General features: G+C 35.5%; 1 protein-coding gene across 3 annotated transcripts in view; it reads left to right on the top strand.

The window, feature by feature from the left end:
* Positions 1–5630, top strand: part of LOC107715952 (protein Shroom3-like) — a 30714-nt gene that overhangs the window by 10957 nt on the left and 14127 nt on the right. The gene's annotated exons all lie outside the window — the stretch shown is intronic.

The raw sequence follows: 5630 nt of genomic DNA, 5'->3' as shown, positions 1-5630 counted from the left end.
AACATGCATGCTTTTTATGAATCAGAATGCCTTTTTTTTGTCAAAATGACTGAAACAGCATATCTAAGACTATATGATCTGTCTGTTGACCGATGGGTTTGGCTCAGTTATGCTTAGATTCAGAAAACGTATGGTATTTTGAATTGTTCAGTGTTGTGTTGATATACTTTCTGCATTTTAATTGCAACGCGTATGTCTTTTTATAAATCAGGTCCCTGGATTTTCACTCATGACTACAAATTAATCCATTCTACAAGTCCATAAGTATGTTTAAAAAAAAAAAAAAGAAAAGTGGTTCATTCTTTGTTTGGTTAGTCACGTTTCAAAAGGGTTTTGGAGCATTGCCACAGTCTTAGCAAATATTTTGCATTGCTAAATGGCTAAAAGGCTATATCGATCAGCATTGCATTATAAATATGCATTATTCCTTATGATTCTCTTCACGTTTCATCTGTCAAAACATTTCTTTCTGTATTTTATTCAGCTACAGCGATAACTGGATGTCTTTGTACTTATAAGGGATTTCCTGGAAAGTCATTTGTTTTATTACTCCTGCGAGCCTCGCTTGTGAACTTTCTGTGCGAGGGCGCATCGAGTACGAATAAAACAAATGACATGTGAGAGTTTAGCGCGGTGTACTTTTTATTTTGAAATATCACGGTTATCGTCAATACTGGTATAACGCAACATCAGTATTTGGAATAATGTGCAACACTGAATCATTCAAAGCTGCTGAATATTTATAAAAAAAGTAAATGGGGTCAATTTTGATTCCATGTACACTTCACATAATGACCGCTAAATATTAATGGCAAACCCAAAGATATCTGGCCTGATCTGCTGTTTTGATCAATGCATGACACGCTACATGCGTGGTATTTATTTTTTTTGTTTGAAATTTCAATTCATCCACATATTTTGAAGGAGCTATTAAGGTGATTAACATCTAACATCCTGGTCTCGTGACACGATGGGAATAGAAGTCATGCTGTAAAGTTCTTCTGAATCATCTTTATGGAATTCCACCCATCCATGCTCAAAATTCCCTTTATTACATTTAGGCAACCGTAGTGAATGTCTTTGTGCTCTTGCACAGTGTCATTTCCAGCATATCTCAAATTATGTTCCATTCTGTGGTGAAAATGAGCTTTTAAACACAAATTCTTTTGGCTAAATTCATAAATCACACTTTTGGCATAATTTGGGGGACAAAATACAGATTAATTGGAAATTACTCAATAAAAATGTCAATAATTGGGTAAAACCGATATTCCTACATTACAATAAAAGGACTTTATTTATTTCTTTGTTTAGATAATCATATATTAATAATTTTGTAGAATGGATTTCCATATTGAATGAATAATACATGGTATAACATTTACAAAACATTTAAATTTGACCTAGGGGTGTGCAATACTGACAAAACATGATATCTCAATATTTTTTGGGATTTTCTCGGCAACGATAATTAAACAGTATTTTGCTGAGTGTGTTTTTGTGCTAAATCACACTTTTGGCATAATTTGGGGGACAAAATACAGATTAATTGGAAATTACTCAATAAAAATGTCAATAATTGGGTAAAACCGATATTCCTACATTACAATAAAAGGACTTTATTTATTTCTTTGTTTAGATAATCATATATTAATAATTTTGTAGAATGGATTTCCATATTGAATGAATAATACATGGTATAACATTTACAAAACATTTCAATTTGACCTAGGGGTGTGCAATACTGACAAAACATGATATCTCAATATTTTTGGGGATTTTCTCGGCAACGATAATTAAACCGTATTTTGCTGAGTGTGTTTTTGTGCTGGTACCATACTTTTCAGATGTAGTTCTACATGCTTTACTTATCTGCAAACTGGTCATCCGATCTTAACTTCTTGTATGTGATTCCCATCTTCTGGTTGAAATAAGAGTTTCCACCGTAAAAACAAAACAATAAATGCTCAAATCTATTTTGAAACGAGTTTTTGAAAACGTATTGCATTTTCTGTAATACAAGTCACGTTTTTTATCTTCTCAAACTTACTGTGACTTATATTCCAAAGTGACTTATACTGTATAATGCAAAATATACGCAAAGCGTACTCATTTCTATTGGTGCCAAATGAGAGAAGTATGCATTTCTCACACACTGGTAGTTTTTTTTTTTTTTATTGCTTCCCGCTTAAAATAAATGTTTTTTATAATGAATACCACAGTAATTTATGTTTTTTTTTATACTTATAGTTTTCATTCCTGTTCTGTTCTGAACCATTACATTTAAAGGATTTGTTGTGGAGTGAAGCAATCTGAAATAAATATTTATAGTGTTTATAATGTTTATTAATGTTTTGTTTTACCAGTATTTTACATTTATAAATGTAATTATGAAATAATTGGCTTTTTCTTCATTAATCGCACGTGTCGACATTTATCTTGTTTGTTAAGAGATCTTAACACCCGTTTATGAGAGCAGGTGACAGATGGATGATGCTTAGATACTTTGAGTCTGAGTAAGGTTAAGAATAGCTCGCCTTTGTTTGTCAGAGGCTTTTGTGAATTCAGAAGTTCAACTGTCAGGTGGGAGCGGCAGAAGCAATTACAGCAGAGTCCTGCACCTGCGGGGGTTTCCTCACAATGAAGAAAAGACATTAGGCATGAACGTGATGTACAGAGAGGTGTTAGGTTGTTTAACTGTTTGATCTTCTCAGCTAGTTAGTTGAGCAAGTAGTACTTGTTGGACAGATTTTCTTAAGATAATATGGCTGAATAGAATCTTATATGTTTAATTTTATATTGGAATGTCTGACTTTTGATTGCAGATCTTGAGACACTGTCGTATGGACATTGTGACTTTTTATCTTGCAATTCTGACTTTTTTTTTCCTCAGAATTGCGAGATATAAACTCGCAATTGCCAGTTACAAAGTCAGAATTGTGGAATATACTGTAAACTCAAATCGGACTTTTTTTTCCTCACAATTGTGAGGAAATTCTAAATTAATTTCTCATAATTGTGAGATGTAAAGTCACATTTGCAAGTTATAAAGTCCAGTTCTCAGAATTGCGACTTTATATCTCACAATTCTGACTTTATAAGTCACAACTGCCAGTTTGTATCACACGATTCTGAGAAAAAAAAGTCAGAATTGCAAGATAAAAAGTCAGAATTAGCTTTTTATTTTTTATTCAGTGGCGGAAAGAGGCTTCCATACTGTTGAGAGGAGACATGTAAAATTACAAAAGAAAAGTCTTCCTTTAATCTCGTTGTTGTCTGGGAGAAACCATGGCGATTTTTCTTTCCTATGGGAACACAATAACATTTCCTACGACGACCGCTCTACATAAGTTCTTCTTGTTCTACCAGCTCAAATGATTTTGAATGGAATAATGGGCTGGATGATGAAGCCTTTACAGTACTCGAGGGGAGGGTCCTGCTTGGCAGCTCTCTCCGTGCAGAGGACTCTGGGAATAAATGGCACCGGGGCCCTCTTTATTCTGAAGCTGGCCAGGAATGCGAGGCCTTTTTTTCACTCCTCAGACACCATTATCAGCGGTGAAATATTCCCTCTGCTGCACCCATTGTGCGCTCGCAGGGTGAACGTCACAGGCCCATCCTGCCGGCGTTTGTCTGAGGAGAGATTTGCTGCGCTGACCAAACAGCCAATCAAAGTGAACTCCAGAGGAGAATGTTTTCCAGGATATGCCTGCAGAGAAGTTTAAAGACTTTAAGACTACATTTTTCTGTCTCTCTCTTGAACTCTTGAGTTTTCTAAAGTCTTACTCTGATAAGAGAGGCTCACTGCATAAAGTAGTATACTGTACATCTATTAACATAAGAGAGAAGTAAACCGTATGCTACTGATGCAGCCTAGCAAGCTTTATAAATGTATACAGGATGGTGATCAAAAAAGTTTGTCCCTCTGTTGTTTTCTCTAGCTCTTGTGCATATTGTCACTAGTTTGCGTTGCCCTTCCTTCCACTCGAATGTTTCTCTGTACTCATGCCCAGAACATTATGTAGCATTTCCTGCACAAAACACCCATGTTTATGTACTGCAATATGTAATTAGGGCATAATGTTCTCATTGTCAATCAAAAAAGCAGTGTTTGTTCTTCCATTGATTGATCACCATAGAATTTAGTTGCTTAATCTGGTAGCATTCTTAAAGTTTAATACTGATTTGAAAAATTGCTTGCTATGAATGTTGTCTGGTGATAGAAGGATCTCCAAGGTTCAAAATGAACATAATCAGATATGTTATAGTATATAAAAGTGATGCTTACAGGTTATATGGATCCAAGACTTACAAATATAATTGAGTAAATAAAAGTAAACTATGAATATATTACCCTAGAAAGTGCTGCCCTACCACAATTTCTGATTGCCCCCCCAGTCCAGCGAGCCTAGTACCGGGCCTGTTCATCGTTCTTGTCTGTAGTATGTCTAAAATATGCATTTTTTACATTCTACACCTTGTTATACACTTTACCAACCAGTTTCATCAGTTTCCTCATTAGGAAAATGCTAATGTAGGGGGGAAAAAAGCAAATGCTCCTCCTTACAAGCTTCACGCTTCCTTTAAATAACTTATTAGCTTAAGTCATCCTGACAGTGAGCTGGTAAATAGGACTCAAAGAAAGAGCTTGGAATTAAAAGAATTTTTCACATGAAGGCTGAAATCAGATTGCTTCGTAATTATTTTAGGGGACTTTTAGAGTACTGCATTGTACCAAGCACTACACTTGAATGGAATTCAAACACATTCTTTCAGGGGAGGAAGTTGTAATTCACACACATCTCTTAATCTGCAGAGATCATATGTGCGCCTCAAATGGTTTACTTATGCACTGTTTTATGCCATTTTGTGGTATAGTAGTGTGAATAGAGTAAGGTGCGTTCACACTGAAATCCCAAAAAGAGAAGTGCATTTCAGATACACAGATGATGCAATTATTTAAAGTTTGCAATGTTGAACACTTCATACACTCAACTGTCACAGCTTTCCTTACACTGTGTCCTAACCAGACGTGCCGTGACGCTGCAGCATGCGATAAAAGGTGTCTTTTCCATGTTAACCTGACTTTTTGTCCTAACCAGTCGTGACAAGCGACAGCTTCTATTTTAGAAACGGTTTCTATTTTCTGCAATGTCGCGGCTGGAACAATAACATGCAAACTGTTACAATGATAATCTCAGGTACTTATGTGCTTTATTCAATGTTAAAAGTATCTAATGTGAGTCATCCATCTAAGAGTTCTCACATGATTACTGCCAAAATGTTTCAGCCCGGTTAAAATTGCATTCTAGACATTTTCAATCAGTCCCCCATCCAAGCACCTTTTCATCTGGACTTTCATTAAAGATGTCATCATTGATCAACCGTGCCGCTGTTCATTATTTTATATCTTTCTTCTTAAAAAAAACAAAAGTTTTGTAATATCTAATTACATGCTCCTTTCATCGGCAGGGCCGGGTCTAGGGGGGGCAATGCCCCCCCAGATTCTCCTTGTGCCCCCCTAAAAAAATGTCCAGCCAAAAAAATAAATAAATAAATAAATAGAAAATAAGCATTAAACACTTATTATTTGTACTATCTAAATAAGGATCAGTCACTTTGTTCAAAGG

The sequence above is a fragment of the Sinocyclocheilus rhinocerous genome, unplaced genomic scaffold (genome assembly GCF_001515625.1).
Source record: "Sinocyclocheilus rhinocerous isolate Xijiao unplaced genomic scaffold, SAMN03320098_v1.1 scaffold1967, whole genome shotgun sequence".
NCBI classification, from domain to species: domain Eukaryota; kingdom Metazoa; phylum Chordata; class Actinopteri; order Cypriniformes; family Cyprinidae; genus Sinocyclocheilus; species Sinocyclocheilus rhinocerous.
Note: the sequence above shows the minus strand (reverse complement) of the source record. Positions and strands in the feature narration are given on the sequence as shown.